Source organism: Oncorhynchus mykiss, chromosome 5, assembly GCF_057628025.1.
Source record: "Oncorhynchus mykiss isolate SJ-2025 chromosome 5, ASM5762802v1, whole genome shotgun sequence".
In the NCBI taxonomy this organism is placed as follows: Eukaryota; Metazoa; Chordata; class Actinopteri; order Salmoniformes; family Salmonidae; genus Oncorhynchus; species Oncorhynchus mykiss.
In genome coordinates this window covers 66,752,540-66,773,062 of record NC_143026.1, presented here as the reverse complement: position 1 = coordinate 66,773,062, position 20,523 = coordinate 66,752,540, and the positions used below count along the sequence as shown (strand labels likewise).

The window sequence follows — 20,523 nt, the reverse complement described above, 5'->3', positions numbered from 1 at the left end:
TAGTTTGTATCATAACAGTGTAGTTCGGTACTATAAGCTAACATCAGCTGTTTAATAGTGTATGTTAATATATTTGGCTAATGTCTATCAGATTTGTTTTACAAAAAATGTGTGCTGCATTAACACCATCAAGAGATTATATAGTTTGACCTAGGACACAAAGTGTTCTGTTCATTTTTTAGCTTTATTTAACTAGGCAAGTCAGTTAAGAACACATTTTTTATTGTCAATGACAGGCTAAGAACAATGCTGTGCCTTCAGGGGTAGAACAACAGATTTTAACCTTCTCAGCTCAAGTTCGGATTCGATCATGCAATCTTTCAATTACTAGTCCAACACTCTAACCACTAGGTTACCTGCAGCCCATCATACTTGACATTTCGATGAATGTCCTTAGAATTGTATAATTAACGGCTTTTGGAAAGTGGTAAATCGTATTATGCTATCCATGTGAGGATATTCATCGAGCATGATACAACATAATATTTCGATAGAGGGCTTTGGTAGATAGTTTGAAGTCTCCAAAAGTCCCATCTGACTATTTGGAGCAAATCATTCCTTATTGTTCTTCTGGAGTTACAAAGAGGCCCATGCATAAAATGTATTGATATGATGTTTACTGTTTTATTTAAGAATAAAATAATGTGCCTAATTAAATATGATTATCTAGTAATCAATTCCATTCCAGTCACTGCGTAATTCTGCTTCAGGTTTTGGTATCGCCTCGTTTTCTGTCCCTGTGGGTGACAGGAGGGAGCAGTAGCCTACTGAATAATCTGTATTCCACCGCTAGTAAATAAACACCCTGTGATCTTCCTATCTTCACAAAGCTCCTGAGGGGTAAACTACAGAAAAAATACATATTTTTCATAAACTGATGAATGGGAGTTTTCTACCCGCGGAATTCTGAAGCAGAAGCATACTGGAAAAGGGGCGCATACCAGACTGATGAACAGCCCTTTCTCTCAATGAGACCCGAAGTGAAAAGACGCAGTAATGAATGACAGTATACTGGCAAGAGCAGCAGCCGTGCGCAGCTACATCGAGCACAAAATAACTATTGTGGGGATAGATGATTGATAACGCAACTGCTATAGTGCAGGCTGGGAGAGCGAAACAGATGTAATTTTCTTACGCTACAGCTGGTTCAGTGCCACTGGGTGCTGCATGGATTGTTATTGCAATCAGTCCTTCTACATCAGCCACTGCTATTACTTAGGAATTCCGGACGGCTGTCTGAGGAGCAATATTGCTGCAGAGCTCAACGGGAATGCCATGTGTCGTGGCGCGACATAAGAACCGCTTTGTGGTGTCTTGTCCACCGGGACAGGTGGTGTTGTGTGTGCTGGGGGTTGGTGGGGGTATATGAATACACAACCCGAGAGACAGTTGTGTTAGGGATGTCACGCCGCCGTACGGGATCAGTTTTTGCCAGAGACAGGTGCGACAGAGAGGAGTAGTAGTTTACAAACGACGTTGGATTGGTGTTGACGAAAACCTCGGGCCTGTCTATCCTTTTCTTACATACTGGATATTAATCCAGGGGACATCATACTGTGGAGGCAAGAACTGTGTAATCGTCGCGTTCCGGGCGCACCTTTTACTCGACAATCAGCGGTAAGTGGGCAGAGCTGTCCAACGTTGGGGTCCGGTGGTGCGCGCTATGGGACATTGCCTCCCGTAGCGCCATGCCGATGCGTTGGGTACAATGGTGTTCCGAACATAATGAAATGTGATGAGTTTGAAAACGTCTCAAACGAATGTGGGGAACTTACTTGAAATACGGCATTTGCCCTCTGATGGAGTGTCACCAGCCAGCCTCACATGTCGACGACACACATAATTGTGACATAATTATAGGCTACAATTTTGTTCCATAGGCTAATATTACCTGGATTTTCTAGCATTGTGTAGTTTCTCGATTTCATACTGCGTAGCTCCATGTCCAAGCTACATACATTTTTTGTTGTTTTAACAGAGACAGCACGATTTATTGTTGACGACTATGAGAAGGTATGCTAATGTCTGACTTCCCTATATATTAGGAAAGCAACCGAGACTGATTTTTTTTTGCTATATTCAAAAGAATGTTATGAATGCTATGATAATGTATTTTCCCAACTAGCCTACCGTTACAATGAATTGAACACTAAAACTCTATTATTATTATTATCATTGATTAAATGTAATCAAAAAATGTAAATGCACAAAATGACTCATTTTACTCTTCTTTCACACGGAGAGTTCAGTAGCTATGAGAGCAGCAGCCCTCTGTGACTGGTGTGTGTGTGTGTCTGTCTAGTGGCGCTGCTGGTGGTTGTGTATGCTGCGCTGTGATCCTGTCCAAGGCCCGGGTGTCCCTACACCCGTCCTCCCCTCGGGCTCTTCTCGCTCCCTTTCCCTCTGTCCTTCTCTTTTTACAGCAGCTGCTGCTGTCTTTACATCACACTGAGTTAGCGGGCTGGCTAGAGTCAAAATCAAATTCGCGTTTTTCTGAATTGATGACACTGAGCTCCCCAAAGTTTCTTATTTTGGGAGAAAGCTGCAGGTTTTTGTTGTGCTCCCGGTTTCAAATTCAAATTGCCTTTGAGCTGCCTTTTGTTGGGCGCTGAGGTTTGTGACTGGAAAGGGAGAAAAGTAAGTGAAGTCCCCAAGGGTCAGAGCATTCCAATAATGAGCCCAAGTGTGAGAGAGGAGAGCAGAGTGGGAGAGAAAAGAGGGCTAGGGAGTGGAGACAGTTTTGTGAAAGCTAAGATATAGCCAAGGGAATAGCACAAGCCCTCCCCTCACTCATGTGTCAATCAGGCTCGAAGGACAAGGGGCTCTTTAATATCCCCTGAAAGCCCCCTCTCTCTCCCTGGACTCTGCCACAGGTTGCATACCTTACCTACCTTCTCTAACCTATACTCTTCTGATGCCCAGATGCTGGGCTGTTGTTCTACAGTCCCAGCTTCGTGCCATTGTTTTCTTTGCCTGTGTGAAGAGGAAGAGACAGCTAAATGGAGAAAAGAGAATAAGAGAGAGAGAGAGTGGAGGGCTGCTGGCTGCATCTGGCTAATGATTCATCTGTTGGTGCTGTGTTGTGTTGCGTGCTGTGTGTTCTCCTGGCTAGGGAGTTTCTCTCCCACACCGCTCTCCCGGCTAATGCCTTCGACCTCCTCTTGTACACTCATCATCCCACTAGCACTCGTTACAGAAGAAATATCATAAAGAATACATTAGGTGATAAGAACAGAGGAAACACCTGTCTGATAAACGCTGTGATCTCCTCATTGTACTTTCATTTTTAATTTCCTTGAGCCGAGGAGGATGTATTAAATAAGAGCAAACGGACCCCTATCAGTAGGGCTACGGTAACTTTATACTCTCTCACTGCTCCAAGGTGGTGCTGATTTCACTGTTTTTTGTGTGACGCTTTCCTATTCTCCAGTGCTCCTCACAGCTTAACAAACTGTCCAGTGAAGCTCAGCTAATCCTCGGCAAGCAGAGCACAGTGATTTATTATGAAGTTACTTAATTTGGAAAGATCCACAACTTCCCTCCCTACTTCCCTCCCTGCACTCTGGGCCAAAGAACCCCTACTGCTTTCATTGTGGAATTCTGAACTAATTTGCAGGATCTGTCTGAGTGTGTATGTGAGAGAGAGGGGGACTGAGGAAGAAAGAAAAAGAAAGGGAGAATATGTTTGTCACAGTCTGTTAGTTTTCCTGTGTGTGTGTGATTCAGTGCCGTCCAGGATTTGTTGAATGGGGGCCCTGTTAGCACCCTCTCCATTCTCTAACAGTTGTGCACGCCAGCACCCCCCAAAGCAAGTGTTGTGCCTACTGTGCTAAAATAACAGGTGCCCCTGTCCTGTTGCAGGAGGACTTAATCCTGTCCCCGCCACCCCCTCCAGGGGGTTACGTCACCTGGCCAGAGGAGCCCCTATCACAGGCTCTGTGAGAGAGCTGGCGACATCTCCACCACCCTCTGACTGATTGCCTAACACCAATACAATTGAGCTGCCTGCCTGGGGGCCCCAAGGCTAACCTGCTCTGCCGCCCCTCCCACTCCCTTTCACCCCCTCTCCCTCCGCTGGACCTTGGTGTCAGGCCCTCCCAAGCAGTGTGGTCTCTCTGTGGGTTGTCACGAGAAGGACATTGCCCACTGGGACTGAATGGGACAAATTGACCGTAACAATGTTACCACTTAGCATGTGGAGTGGGGAGAAAGGGAAGGTGAAAGAGAGGCTTGGTGAGTGACAGGCCGTGCTGCAGAGATCAGCGTGAGGAGTGGACAGACAGGGCTCCTGTTGCATGAATCAGCAGTGCCTTGTATTATATCCATCTGACCTCGCCATTTACACCCAGCACACAGCAGCCTACCGCTGCTCCCGCTGTTTATGTTTGCCCAAGACTAGTACTGGGGTTGCTATGGCTGCAGGATAAACAGGTTAGCCGATGACCTCTGGAGCCTTTATTCCCAGGGTCCAATGGGCTTGCAGGGTGGCGGCTGCCCCTGACCTGTGGAGAGGTGCGGCTGGAGCTGGCCAGGGGTCACCAATCCACCCATTAAAATGAAATAAGCCCTCTATCCCACAGGGACTGGCTCTGTGGTTTAATCACACTCTCCCGCTCTCTCGTCATCCGCACTCTCCCTTTTATCTTCCATCTCCCCTTCCTCTAATAATTTGTATATCTAGTGCAATACTAAAGCAAAGCAGGAGGATAAATGAGTGGAGTTCAAAGAGAACGTCCCCTGAAATAGTCAATAATGAGAGCTCTTTCATTTTCCCTCAACAGCTTTCACATTGCTGCTCTCTCATTTTGAGTCATTTGTCTTCTATGTTTTAATTTGCTGTCTGTGGACTCTGAAAAGTCTCTGAGAAGGTGAAGGGTATCTGTTACATAAGCCTGGGATGATGGAGGAGCACAATGCTACAGTCTCACTGAGGACTGACTAGGCTAGCTGTTGAATAAAGATCCTCCTATATGCTTAATATATAAATTCACCATGAAAATCATTCCATGCCTTTGGCGGAATTAGTTTCACGGCCTGTTTGCTTGTCATTGAGGCGTTTTCACATGGCTCTCTCCCCTCAATGAATGAGACTGCTGACATCGCCGTTGTAGCATATAGAGGTTTGTTAACGAGGGGAGGGACTAGTGAGGGGCCACTGCAAGGAGAGATGTGGACAGTTTGGTCCCCCCTATACTCTCTACACACACACACACACACACACACACACACACACACACACACACACACACACACACACACACACACACACACACACACACACACACACACACACAATGAGGGGGCTTGCAGGGAGCCTGGTTCTTTCCCATTGTGTTGGTGTTGACTAACAGGTCCTTGTTGTTGGATATGGAAGTAATTGTACAGAGAAACAATGACACGGACATCCTGAGTCACACTTCAAACATCACCAACACAGTGTTAAGCTGTGGAAGTATGCCCTGTAGGCCCACGGATAGGATGCTCCTCATTTATGTCAGCTTTGGGTTTTAGGGACTATATACTCAGATTGCTCTCTCCGATAGTTTTATGTTTGCTGAGAAACTGTGAGATTGTGCTTGTTTATCGTTCTTTACCTAGAGACTCATCTTGCTGTTGTCAGTGTACTGTGGTTCTCTTCATTACTGGGCCGTTCTGTTCCTCTCTGCCTGCTTGCCTGTATTGCTGTATTTATTTTTCTCATGCACAGTGCCACTTGTTTTCTGCTTTGAAGTAATTAATGGCTTACTGCATTCTGTGAACCAGGGGATCCAGTCATGCGTGAGACAGTCATGTTGAAGAGGCTCTGTACTGAGGGGAGGGCAGGGTGAGGGGGTGAGGCACGAGGAGGGACTAGTGCCAAGGCCTGGCTATACACAATGTGATGGGTTAAGCCTAGCTATGAGTGTGAGCTAATATTCTCAAAGACCCAGGAAGTGGGATGGATGGGAGGGGGATGACGGTCAGGGGGCAGAGATACAGCCGGGGTGGAAGACCTGCAGGATTCCACTGGGTGGGCAGAGGCAGAATAGACTCTGGAGACCGCTTACTCAGATGAAATGGGCCCTCGAAAGCACTAAATCAACGGTTCACAAGCACCAATTAATGTATGGAGCCGACATCTCTTGTGTGAGGAATCAAAAGGGTCTGGCTGTGCTGAGCGTCTGCTCTGCCCCCTCTCTGTGGAGCTAGTCAGAGAGCCAGGGCCTGTGAGTCAGAGATGAGGGGATGATGAGAGGAGGATAGGGAACATGTGATGAAGAGAAGAGGGGCCCAGGGGCCATCTGGAGGCAACAGGTCTCAGGACAGCAGGCGGTCTCCAGTCAGAGCATCTCATGGCCTGGGTTTGTGCCAGAGTCTGAGCCAGGGTCTCCCCCATCCAAGACCCCCTGTCTGATCCTCTCTTCTAACAGGCCACAATCTGTCACCTGAAATCCTTTATCGGCTCAAGTTGTGAAGTTAAGCGTTATTGATCGGAGAGCTGGTGGTCGACGGGACATGATAATTGTGGAAATTGACTGTGGATGTTTGATTATTAAATGGCATTAACACAATCTTTCCAGATGAGTGGTTTGGGTTATAGGTAGAAAATCAATCTGTGAGTGTTCTGCATGCTCAAAGTGCAATTTATATGTGATTGAGAGGAATATGGCTGGTAATTTACATCTGAAAGAGCCCATGAGAACCAACACGTGAAGTTCATAGGAGCATGTCAAATGAAAGCTAAGAGTAAATTTTTTGGGGACATGAAGGCATAGATACCTTTTTCAGCAATTTTCCATCTTATAAATGAGGCATAAATAATGCCCTTGATTTCTGGTCAAATCGATGGAAAAGGGGTCTTAGAAAACATCTACCAGAAAAAATCTTAAACGTTATTAGAAATACATAAACACTATTGTTGAAGTAAAGACCCCTGCCAACTAATATCAACATTTATATTTAGTTTTGGATCAATTATTTGAGTTCTGTAAGTTTAAGGAACATTGCCTTGTAATTCCTTTACCAAAAACCCATATATTTTAAAGATATTTTCAAATTTCTCTCCCTCACGAGGAGAGAGAATATTGACAGTTCACAGAAGTAACAAGTAAAGGTAGACCCATTTATAGTATTTTTACTGAAATACTTTTTTGTTTATGAATTATGACGTGATTTAAACTCATTCTGTTCAGCTCATAACTTTTTTTTTCTCTCTTTCTGTCGTCTGGTGGTCAAAGCAAGAGTGTGAAAACAGTCTGGACAACCACTCCCTCTTTCTCTCTCTGCCTCTCTCTTCTCTCTCTCCAGTTAATGTCACCTCTCTCTCTTACTGACACCTACCCATGAGCCCCATCTATTTCCATATGCTGTACAGTGCATTTGGAAAGTATATTTCCTGCACGTTTTCACATTTTGTTACATTACAGCCTTATTGTAAAATGTATTAAATAAATGTTTTTCCTCATCAATCTACACACAATACTCAATTTATTATTTTATTTCACCTTTATTTAACCAGGTAGGCCAGTTGAGAACAAGTTCTCATTTACAAATGCGACCTGGCCAAGATAAAGCAAAGCAGGGCGACAAAAAACAACAACACAGATATGCCATTAAAAATCTGCTGTTTAACAAAAGTACAGTCAATAACACAATAGAAAAATCTATATACAGTGTGTGCAAATGGCGTAAGGAGGTAAGGCAATAAATAGGCCATAGTAGCTAAGTAATTTCAATTTAGCAAATTAACACGGGAGTGATAGATGAGCAGATGATGATGTGCAAGTAGAACTACTGGTGTGCAAAAAAGTGAATAAAAACAATATGGGGGATGAGGTAGGTAGATTGGATGGGTTATTTACAGATGGGCTGTGTGCAGCGATCGGTAAGCTGCTCAGATAGCTGATGCTTAAAGTTAGTGAGGGAGATATATAATGTTCCAACTTCAGTGATTTTTGCAATTCGTTCCAGTCATTGGCAGCAGAGAACTGGAAGGGAAGGCTGCCAACAGAGGTGTTGGCTTTGGGGATGACCAGTGAGATATACCTGCTGGAGCGTGTGCTACGGGTGGGTGTTGTTATGGTGACCAGTGAGCTGAGATAAGGCAGAGCTTTACCTAGCAAAGACTTATAGATGATCTGGAGCCAGTGGGTCTGGCGACGAATATGTAGCAAGGGCCAGCCGACGAGAGCATACAGGTCGCAGTGGTGGGTGGTATATGGGGCTTTGGTGACAAAACGGATGGCACTGTGACAGACTGCATCCAGTTTGCTGAGTAGAGTGTTGGAGGCTATGAGTCTGGAAGGAGAGTTTATAAAAGTTTGTTTTGTTCGATAAAGTCCATCATTTATGTCCAAATACCTCCCTTTGTTTGCGCGTTTGGTAAACAAATCCAAACTCACGAGGAGCGGGCAAGTCCAGGCGAAAGTTCCGACGAAAAGTTCAAAAAGTTATATTACAGTTCGTAGAAACATGTCAAACGATGTATAGAATCAATCTTTAGGATGTTTTTAACATACATCTTCAATAATGTTCCAACCGGAGATTTCCTTTTTTTTTTCTTTAGAATTGCAATGGTACGCAGGTCGCTCTCACATAGCTGACACCCACTGACATCTAGTGGAAGCCTTAGGAAGTGCAATATGACCCCATAGACACTGTATATTCGATAGGCAATGACTTGAAAAACTACACACCTCAGATTTCCCACTTCCTTGTTGGATTTTTTCTCAGGTTTTTGCCTGCCATATAACTTATGTTATACTCACAGACATTCAAACAGTTTTAGAATCTTCCGAGTGTTTTCTATCCAAATCCACTAATGATATGCATATATTAGCAACTGGGCCTGAGTAGCAGGCAGTTTACTCTGGGCACCTTATTCATCCAAGCTACTCAATACTGCCCCTCCAGTCCCAAAGAAGTTAACACCGTGTCCAAAGAATAGCCAGTTGTATACAGAATGGTGTCGTCTGCGTAGAGGTGGATCAGGGAATCACCCGCAGCTAGAGCGACATCGTTGATATATACAGAGAAAAGAGTCGGCCCGAGAATTGAACCCTGTGGCACCCCCACAGAGACTGCCAGAGGTCCGGACAACAGGCCCTCCGATTGACACAATGAACTCTATCTGAGAAGTAGTTGGTGAACCAGGCGAGGCAGTCATTTGAGAAACCAAGGCTGTTGAGTCTGCCGATAAGAATAGGGTGATTGACAGTCGAAAGCCTTAGCCAGGTCGATGAAGACGGCTGCACAGTACTGTCTTTTATCGATGGCAGATATATCGTTTAATACCTTGAGCGTGGCTGAGGTGCGCCCGTGACCAGCTTGGAAACCGGATTGCACAGCGGAGAAGGTACGGTGGGATTCGAAATGGTTAGTGATCTGTTTGTTAACTTGGCTTTCGAAGACTTTAGAAAAGCAGGGGAGGATAGATACAGTGGGGCAAAAAAGTATTTAGTCAGCCACCAATTGTGCAAGTTCTCCCACTTAAAAAGATGAGAGATGCCTGTAATTTTCATCATAGGTACACTTCAACTATGACAGACAAAATGATTAAAAAAAATCCAGAAAATCACATTGTAGGATTTTTAATTAATTTATTTGCAAATTATGGTGGAAAATAAGTATTTGGTCACCTACAAACAAGCAAGATTTCTGGCTCTCACAGACCTGTAACTTCTTCTTTAAGAGGCTCCTCTGTCCTCCACTCGTTACCTGTATTAATGGCACCTGTTTGAACTTGTTATCAGTATAAAATACACCTGTCCACAACCTCAAACAGTCACACTCCAAACTCCACTATGGCCAAGACCAAAGAGCTGTCAAAGGACACCAGAAACAAAATTGTAGCCCTGCACCAGGCTAGGAAGACTGAATCTGCAATAGGTAAGCAGCTTGGTTTGAAGAAATCAATTGTGGGAGCAAATTTTAGGAAATGGAAGACATACAAGACCACTGATAATCTCCCTCGATCTGGGGCTCCACGCAAGATCTCACCCCGTGGGGTCAAAATGATCACAAGAACCACACGGGGGGACCTAGTGAATGACCTGCAGAGAGCTGGGACCAAAGTAACAAAGCCTACCATCAGTAACACACTACGCCGCCAGGGACTCAAATCCTGCAGTGCCAGACGTGTCCCCCTGCTTAAGCCAGTACATGTCCAGGCCCGTCTGAAGTTTGCTAGAGAGCATTTGGATGATCCAGAAGAAGACTGGGAGAATGTCATATGGTCAGATGAAACCAAAATATAACTTTTTGGTAAAAACTCAACTCGTTGTGTTTGGAGGACAAAGAATTTTGAGTTGCATCCAAAGAACACCATACCTACTGTGAAGCATGGGGGTGGAAACATCATGCTTTGGGGCTGTTTTTCTGCAAAGGGACCAGGACGACTGATCCGTGTAAAGGAAAGAATGAATGGGGCCATGTATCGTGAGATTTTGAGTGAAAACCTCCTTCCATCAGCAAGGGCATTGAAGATGAAACGTGGCTGGTCTTGAAGGACAATGAAGGAGTGGCTTCGTAAGAAGCATTTCAAGGTCCTGGAGTGGCCTAGCCAGTCTCCAGATCTCAACCCCATAGAAAATATTTGGAGGGAGTTGAAAGTCTGTGTTGCCCAGCAACAGCCCCAAAACATCACTGCTCTAGAGGAGATCTACATGGAGGAATGGGCCAAAATACCAGCAACAGTGTGTGAAAACTGTCAATCTGTCATTGCCAACAAAGGGTATATAACAAAGTACTTTTGTTATTGACCAAATACTTATTTCCACCATAATTTGCAAATAAATTCATTAAAAATCCTACAATGTGATTTTCCGGATTTTTTTTCCTCATTTTGTCTGTCATAGTTGAAGTGTACCTATGATGAAAATTACAGGCCTCTCTCATCTTTTAAGTGGGAGAACTTGCACAATTGGTGGCTGACTAAATACTTTTTTGCCCCACTGTATAGGTCTGTAACAGTTTGGGTCTAGAGTGTCACCCCCTATGAAGAGGGGGATGACCGCGGTAGCTTCCCAATCTTTAGGGATCTCGGACGAAAGAGAGATTGAACAGACTAGTAATAGGGTTTGCAACAATTCCGGCGGATAATTTTAGAACGAGAGGGTCCAGATTGTCTAGCCCAGCTGATTTGTACAGGTCCAGGTTTTGCAGCTCTTTCAGAACATCTGATATCTGGATTTGGGTGAGAATCTGGGAAGGCTTGGGCAAGTAGCTGCGGGGGGTGTGGAGCTGTTGGCCGGGGTTGGGGTAGCCAGGAGGAAAGCATGACCAGCCGTAGAGAAATGCTTATTGAAATTCTCGATTATCGTGGATTTATCGGTGGTAACAGTGTTTCCTAGCCTCAGTACAGTGGGCAGCTGGGAGGAGATGCTCTCATTCTCCATGGACTTTACAGTATAATGACAAGGCAAAATAATGACCAAGCGAAAACAAGTTTTTAGAGATCTTTGCATGTGTATATAAAAAAACAACCTTATTTATATATTATTCAGACCCTTTGCAATGAGAATCTAACTTGAGCTCCGATGCATCCTATTTCCATTGATCATCCTTGATGTTTTTACAACTTGATTGTAGTCCACCTGTGGTAAATTCAATTGATTGGACATGATTTGGAAAGGCACACACCTGTCTATATAAGGTCCCAAGATTGACCGTGCATGTCAGAGCCCCGAAACAGGATTGTGTCGAGGCACAGATCTGGAGAAGGGTCCCAAAAAATCTCTGCAGCATTGAATGTCCACCAGAACACACCAAGACTCTTCCTAGAACTGTCCGCCCGGCCAAACTGAGCAATCGGAGGAGAAGGACCTTGGTCAGGGAGGTGAACAAGAACCCGATGATCACTCTGACAGAGCTCCAGAGTTCCTCTGTGGAGATGGTTGTCCTTCTGGAAGGTTCTCCCATCTCTGCGCAGCACTCCAGCAATCAGCCCTTTATGGTACAGTGGCCAGACGGAAGTCACTTCTCAGTAAATGGCATGTGAGACCACTTGGAGTTTGCCAAAGGACAACTAAAGGACGCTCATACCATGAGAAACAAAATTCTCTGGTCTGATGAAACCACGATTGTTCTCTTTGGCCTGAATGCCAAGCGTCACGTCTGGAGGATCCCTGGCACCGCTCATCACCTGGCCAATACCATCTCTATAGTGAAGCGTCGTGGCAGCAGTGGGGATATTTTTCAGCGGCAGTGAGACTCATCAGGATCGAGGGAAAGATGAATAGAGCAAAGCACATTGTGATCCCAGATGAAAACCTGCTCCAGAGTGCTCAGGACCGAGCTTGAGAGGATCTGCAGAGAAGGGGGAAACTCCCCAAATACAGGTGTGACAAGCTTGTAGTGTCATACACAAGAAGACTCAAGGCTGTAATCACTGCCAAAGGTGCTTCAACAAAGTACTGAGTAAAGGGCCTGAATACTTATGTAAATGGGTAAGTAAAAATCAATAAAAAATCAATACATTTACAAAGATTTATAGAAACCAGGTTTTGCTTTCTCATTATGGGGTATTGTGTGTAGATTGATGAGGGAAAAAATAATTTCTTAAATTTTAGAACACGGCTTTAATGTAACAAAATGTGGACAATGGCAAGGGGTCTGAATACTTCATAGTCATAATTATGCATTTCTGCTTAGTACAAATCAGAATCCCATGATGTAATTCCGTTACTGCAATTCTGTTACCAGGTGTATATCCACTTCACTTATATTTTTCAATGTGTCATGTCATAGCTGACACCCACTTCTTTCTGCAGACATCTTTGAATCTTAATTTGGAGCAGATACTTTTGGAAATGTTTTTGGGCAACTTGGTCACATAAAAAACTGATGGAGATTTTTCCGTAATTCTGTTAAGCAACTTTACATCTGCACAGTTCTTCCAGTAAATGTTTTTTATTTTTCAGAGTGCCCGTCTGACTCATTCACATGTCAGGGATGGCCGTTTGAAGCTCGGCAGTTCAGCTCTAACAGTCCTTATCGTTAGAATGGTACATCTATGCCTCAGCTTGAATAGTTTGACTTTGCTGCATGGGGAGTGAGTTCAGTTAGCTATGACAGTATTCACTTTATTTCAAAGCTGGTCGTACAATGCCACAGAATGATCTCTGCTTTGGACATTTCTCTATGAGGTAGTTTAGTGGTGATTTGCTTAGGTCATCACTTCATTTCGATTGGTTTTTGGTGTGTTTTTTTTAAACCTTTTTATTTAACTAGGCAAGTCAGTTAAGAACAAATTCTTATTTTTAATGACGGCCTAGGAACAGTGGGTAACTGCCTTGTTCAGGGGCAGAACAACAGATATTTTTTACCTTGTCATCTCAGGCATTCAATCTTGCAACCTTTCGGTTACTAGTCCAATGCTCTAACCACTAGAATACCTGTCACCCCACTGTGTGTGTCGATAGCCTTGATGTTTTGTCATCACTAGTGTGTGTGTGTGTGTATTTGTGTTTTTATTTGTTGCCGTGTGTGTGCGTGCCTGGTATACAGTCGTGGCCAAAAGTTTTGAGAATGACACAAATTATTAATTTTCACAAAGTTTGCTGCTTCAGTGTCTTTAGATATTTTTGTCAGATGTTACTATGGAATACTGAAGTATAATTACAAACATTTCATAAGTGTTAAAGGCTTTTATTGACAATTACATGAAGTTGATGCAAAGAGTCAATATTTGCAGTGTTGACCCTTCTTTTACAAGACCTCTGCAATCCGCCCTGGCATGCTGTCAATTAACTTCTGGGCCACACCCTGACTGATGGCAGCCCGTTCTTGCATAATCAATGCTTGGAGTTTGTCAGAATTTGTGGGTTTTTGTTTGTCCACCTGCCTCTTGAAGATTGACCACAAGTTCTCAATGGGATTAAGGTCTGGGGAGTTTCCCGGCCATGGACCCAAAATATCAATTTTTTTTTTGTTTGTTCCCTGAGCCACTTAGTTATCACTTTTGCCTTATGGCAAGGTGCTCCATCATGCTGGAAAGGCATTGTTCGTCACCAAACTGTTCCTGGATGGTTGGGAGAAGTTGCTCTCAGAGGATGTGTTGGTACCATTCTTTATTCATGGCTGTGTTCTTAGGCAAAATTGTGAGTGAGCCCACTCCCTTGGCTGAGAAGCAACCCCACGCATGACTGATGGTAGTGCTCACCTTGTCTTCTCCGGACAAGCTTTTTTCCGGATGCCTCAAACAATCGGAAAGGGGATTCATCAGAGAAAATGACTTTACCCCAGGCTTCAGCAGTCCAATCCCTATACCTTTTGCAGAATATCAGTCTGTCCCTGATATTTTTCCTGGAGAGAAGGGGCTTCTGTGCTGCACTTCTTGACAACAGGCCATCCTCCAAAAGTCTTTGCTTCACTGTGCGCGCAGATGCACTCACACCTGCCTGCTGCCATTCCTGAGCACGCTCTGTACTGGTGGTGCCCCGATCCCGCAGCTGAATCAACTTTAGGAGACGGTCCTGGCGCTTGCTGGACTTTCTTTGTGTGCCCTGAAACCTTCTTCACAACAATTGAACCTCTCTCCTTGAAGTTCTTGATGATCTGATAAATGGTTGATTTAGGTGCAATCTTACTGGCAGCGATATCCTTGCCTGTGAAGCCCTTTTTGTGCAAAGCAATGATGATGGCACGTGTCTCCTTGCAGGAAACCATGGCTGACAGAGGAAAAACAAGGATTCCAAGCACCACTCTCCTTTTGAAGCTTCCAGTCTGTTATTCGAACTCAATCAGCATGACAAAGTGATCTCCACCCTTGTCCTCATCAACACTCACACCTGTGTTAACGAGAGAATCACTGACATGTCAGCTGGTCCTTTTGTGGCAGGGCTGAAATGCAGTGGAAATGTTTTTGGGGGATTCAGTTCATTTGCATGGCAAAGAGGATCTTTACAATTAATTGCAATTCATCTGATCACTCAGAACATTCTGAAGTATATGCAAATTTCCATTATACAAACTGAGGCAGCAGACTTTTTGAAAATGAATATTTGTGTCATTCTCAAAACCTTTGGCCACAACTGTATGTGACTGTCTGTATGTAATGTATGTGTTACGATAATACTTCAGTGATTGCCCCATTCCTGTTGGTGATTGTGTGGTTGGTCTGTGAGTTCTGGAGCATGCCCAGCTAACTAGGAAACCGTTGGCTGGAGCTGTGTGTCTCCTAGGCAGACAGCTCCTCTGCCATGTGACAAGCCTGGAAAATGGCCTTTCTCAGTAGCCTGCAGTGACACCGCTGCACTGCCCAGATTTCTCTGTTGTTTATCCCTTGCTTGTAGTCTAACCTTTTAAACAATTATATGCTTGCTTCATATAAATAGCATAGCTTGTCCCCTCTGTTTTGTTTCAATTCCGGCCTGCTCTATCTCTCTTAGTCATTGCAGTAGCCAAGGAAACTCAATCCCTGAGTCTAAACTAAAGAAATAATCAGTAGAGGCTGAAATGCCTGAGAACCCAGCTCTCACAGGCCTGTAGCCTGTAACCTGTCATAACTGCATGTTCCATGAAATGCTAAGGGTGGGGTAACAAGGGCACGGCAATGACAGTTTTTCCATGTTCACGGAACTCAAGAAGAATAGCAACGAAAAAGGAATACCAACTAAAATAATCAAAGTATGTTGGTGTGGAAATTGTAAGCACATGTTGGCACAAATAATGGCCCAATCATCCTAGAAATATGTAGCTGTAAACAATCTCAACTGCCCCCTTTACACCGCATGCACGCATCCTGGCTTTTAGGGAATGAAACTGTTTTTGGCACTTTTTCTGTGTTGATGAATCTCAGTGAGAGTGTATATAATTGTGCTACCCCGGGGTTGAGTGCTTAGTTTAAGTAACACTGGAGAGTGCTGTTACTGCCAATTGTTAAAGATGGCAGTTATTTTAGAATGTTTTTTTATAGCCATTGGACAGGGGTGTTCCTCCCTCTGCTACTTTTTCTTTTGGCCCGGGCATTTCATCCACTTGGTGCTTCTCACTGCTGTTGTCATTGGACCATTAACGATCTCAACAAAGTGGCTTTGAAGCTCCGCAGGGCTCAGGGCCTTAGAGGGACAGCTCGGAGGCTCCAGTGTTGCTCCTTAGTTCAGATTTCTGTCACCTCTTATACAATAAGGCCCTCAGGACAGCTGGGCCAATTACTCTCCCCCAGTACTCTCTCTCTTGCTCTTGCTCTTCCTCCCCCCCCCCCCCTCCCTCTCTCGCGCCGTGTGTGTGTGTGACCAGGTGAAACATTCTGCACTTTGAAATGGAAGACTTTACAGTTGATACAGTAACATGCTTTGATAGTATCAATGTTAAAGACAAAAGCTAAAACCAGAAATAGGCCCTGAAGTCATGCATTAAAATGACACACTCACTAACACAGACATGGATCAGTTTTCTAAACGGATGTAGCGACTGTTGGCATATTAATATTTTATCAGCGTATTTCTAGTTAAATATCTCTGCCTTTTTTAAAGACATGCCCTCCTCTGTCCTTGACTTTTCCTAAATAAGCCTATTTAACACATGAATGTTGTAAGAATCTTTATATCACAAACATAATTTGTGTTCTAAACAGTTTTAAGAGGACATGTCCTTTACTTTCCCAGAGTATCAAAAAGTGATTTTCTCAAATCCTCCTACAGAGTCACATACAGGTAAGATATTTAGGTTTTTATATAATATCAGAAATAGCTCATTCTGATGTTTCCAAAACCCTTACCATTGAGCTCTCTTTCAAAATAACACGTTTTCCAAGAATAACCACTAATCATAACCATGCGCTCCACAGGTGAGCAAGCAGCAACAGATACTCATGAAAATGCTATTGTGTTAATAAAAAATCAAGTATTCTGATGCTATCGAAGACATGTATAAACACAACCTAAGAATTATTTTTTCGATAGGATGTATGAAATGTATTTATTATACGGTTAGAGTTAAGATTACTGCTCATTGGCTCCCTCGAGGCCTGGCTTTTTTAGTGTTAAGTGGATGCCTCGTGTGCAGTTACTTGATTGTGTTTCAAATCCTAATCAGATGGTTAATTTAATGTCTTGGGGATATTTACCAGCTGGCAGTATGGAAAGCAGGTTGATCCTATCTTTTTATCTCTGCCTCCTTGTCTCCCAAGGATGTCTCTATGGTTTCCACACGCGCCGTTTTGTTTTGGGAGTCTACTCGTGCTAACAGAGCTGTCCGGGGGTCTATGGTGGGGGGAGTAAATGTGTGGGTTGAATCAGCCATCAGCCCAGCGCTGAGCAGAAAAGGACATGCAAATCCCTGTGTCGGCAGCTGTGTAGAGCCCTTCGTTAATAATCTAACACTCCTCCATTATTCCAGCGCAGCCCCAGCTTCACACCAGGTCCAGCACTGTTTCCACATACTCCTAATGGCTGACCGACTGGCTGCCTTGCTGGCTGGGGATTGCCGTCCGCCCGAAAAACACCTTTATATATTTATAAACTATATATTCGCTGCAAGGAATGTGGAAAAGCTGATTATGCTGGATGCAATCTAATCGGTTTGTATTTTACTGGGCTGTGCTTTGGCTGCATTGTTATGCTTGTTCCCTGCTGCTGATAAGGAGTAATTGCTGGTGTGGCTATGCTGGGCTCTTCATCGAGAGTTCACGCAGTATCCAGGCTCAAGCAGCCTCTGAGACGCTTTTTTGTTCAAACGAAGAGTCTAAATATGAGTCTTTGTCTGCTCCACTGTTGCTGGAGGTTTTCCCATCGGATAATCCCTTTCTATTTTTTCACCTCGAACGAGACAGTGTTTCCTCTTCTCAATCTGCGAAGGAGTGTCGGATTTCCAACAGCAGTGCTCAACCAAACAAGCTGGACGTGTGTCTCTGTGTGTGTCTCCCCAGAGCCTCATCTGGGCCCTTCTGTCTCACTCCAGGCTCTTCATTAGTGTGTGTATGTTAATGAGTCACACCTCTGACCAGTGCAGCATGTCTGTTCCCGCATTACAGCCAGGGCCTCAGTCAGCTCTGCCCTCTACCTTGCCTGGCATGGGCAAGGGGGACACCAGGACACTTCCCCTTGCTGCTCCGTTCCTCTGTGGCACTTTGCCCAGCATGGCCTTCCCGCCACTGGTGCTAAGGTGAATTAATGAGTTACCATGCCCCCCCCACACGCTGTCACAGCGTGTGGCTTATTACCTCCCGACAGAACCCCCCTGACCCACTTTATCCTTGCCTCCATTCACAGCAGCAAGGCAGGGAGCCCAACTAGAGCCCATTACTACTGCCAAGGAGACCCTGGGCCCAGACACACACACAGCCCAGCAACAAAAATGATTCTGCCACAGAAAAGGCCTTTATGGTGTTTGTGTGATATTGTGGGTATTTTTGTCCTGCAGGAGAGTGTTACTGTAAACTTAAACTCCTGCTGTGGAAATACATCATAAAGCCATGCGTGCTCTGCTACTTGGTGCACTTTGTTGAACTGCTGACATTAACTCTCCCTGACTAAACCCTATGAGAGTAGAGCATACTCTGGGTGATCCTGCCCTGGAGTCTATGGTTGGTAAACAGAGTCTGTCTGAGCTCCATCCCAGCCGTAGTGGAGAGCATGGTTAACATCAGGCTGATATTGGATGTGTCAAACTAGTTTCACAGGCGGATATTGTTTTTTAGTCTGTCTGTACATCTCTCTGTATACAGATCATTTGTTATTGTTGTGAGTATTGTTGTGAGGTGTCGTGGCGAAGGAAAACCCATGGCATGATTATTGTATGGCTTACAGAGTTGCCAGCAAGACAGTAATTCCTCTGCATTCCGTTACCATACTCATTAATATGAATGATTATACACTCGAACCCAGAGAGGCAGGCAGGCCCACCAACCAACGCTCCGTTACAGGCCAAATAGTCTGGAAAATGAGAATGCCCAATCACGGTTGAGTGACCTGTGTCAATATTTTTTTTAAATATTTATTTCACCTTTATATAACCAGGTAGGCTAGTTGAGAACAAGTTCTCATTTGCAACTGCGACCTGGCCAAGATCAAGCATAGCAATTTGACACATACAACAACATAGTTACATGGAATAAACAAAACATAGTCAATAATACAGTAGAACAAAATAAAACAAAAAGTCTATATAAAGTGAGTGCAAATGAGATAAGATAAGGGAGTTAAGGCAATAAATAGGCCATGGTGGCGAAGTAATTACAATATAGCAATTAAACACTGGAATGGTAGATGTGCAGAAGATGAATGTGCAAGTAGAGATACTGGGGTGCAAAGGAGCAAGATAAATAAATACTGTATGGGGATGAGGTAGGTAGATAGATGGGCTGTTTACAGATGGGCTATGTACAGGTGCAGTGAACTGTGAGCTGCTCTGACAGCTGGTGCTTAAAGCTAGTGAGGGAGATATGAGTCTCCAGCTTCAGAGATTTTTGCAGTTCGTTCCAGTCATTGGCAGCAGAGAACTGGAAGGAAAGACGACCAAAGGAGGAATTGGCTTTGGGGGTGACCAGTGAGATATACCTGCTGGAGCGCGTGCTACGAGTGGGTGCTGCTATGGTGACCTGTGAGCTGAGATAAGGCGGGGCTTTACCAAGCAGAGATTTGTAGATAACCTGTAGCCAGTGGGTTTGGCGACGAGTATGAAGCGAGGGCCAACCAACGAGAGTGTACAGGTCCCAATGGTGGGAAGTGTATGGGGCTTTGGTGACAAAACGGATGGCACTGTGATAGACTGCATCCAGTTTGTTGAGTATTTTATAGATGACATCACCGAAGTCGAGGATCGGTAGGATGGTCAGTTTTACGAGGGTATGTTTGGCAGCATGAGTGAAGGATGCTTTGTTGCGATATAGGAAGACAATTCTAGATTTAATTTTGGATTGGAGATGCTTAATGTGAGTCTGGAAGGAGAGTTTACAGTCTAACCAGACACCTAGGTATTTGTAGTTGTCCACATATTCTAAGTCAGAGCCGCCCAGAGTAGTGATGCTGGACGGGCGAGCAGGTGCGGGCAGTGATCGGTTGAATAGCATGCATTTAGTTTTACTTGCATTTTAAGAGCAGCTGGAGGCCACGGAAGGAGAGTTGTATGGCATTGAAGCTCGTCTTTGAGGTTAGTTAACACAGTGTCAAACGAGGGGCCAGAAGTATACAGAATGGTGTCGTCTGCGTAGAGGTGTACCAGAGAATCACCAGCAGCAAGAGCCACATCATTGATGTATGCAGAGAAGAGAGTCGGCCCGAGGATTGTACCCTGTCGCACCCCCATAGAGACTGCCAGATGTCCGAACAACAGGCCCTCCGATTTGATTCACTGAACTCTATCTGAGAAGTAATTGGTAAACCAGGCGAGGCAATCATTTGAGAAACCAAGGCTGTTGAGTCTGCCAATAAGAATGTGGTGATTGACGGAGTCGAAAGCCTTAATCAGGTCGATGAATAGGGCTGCACAGTAATGTCTCTTATCGATGGCGGTTATGATGTCTGTTACGGATACAGGTATCCTGTGTCTGTGTGTGTATCCTGTGTGTTTCTTTTCTCTCCTTCTCCCCTCACGGGTGAAAAT

General features: G+C 44.4%; 1 protein-coding gene across 3 annotated transcripts in view; it reads left to right on the top strand.

The window, feature by feature from the left end:
- The first annotated feature begins 715 nt into the window (after nucleotides 1-715).
- sema6bb (sema domain, transmembrane domain (TM), and cytoplasmic domain, (semaphorin) 6Bb) overlaps nucleotides 716-20,523 on the top strand; it is a 151,149-nt gene continuing 131,341 nt past the window's right edge. For 2 of the 3 annotated variants that reach the window (XM_036978094.2, XM_036978092.2), the window contains exon 1: nucleotides 734-1,617. The gene's annotated coding sequence lies outside the window, so the exon portion shown is untranslated. Of the gene's footprint in view, nucleotides 1,618-20,523 lie in introns of all 3 variants that reach the window. The other variant, XM_036978093.2, reaches the window with a different exon arrangement.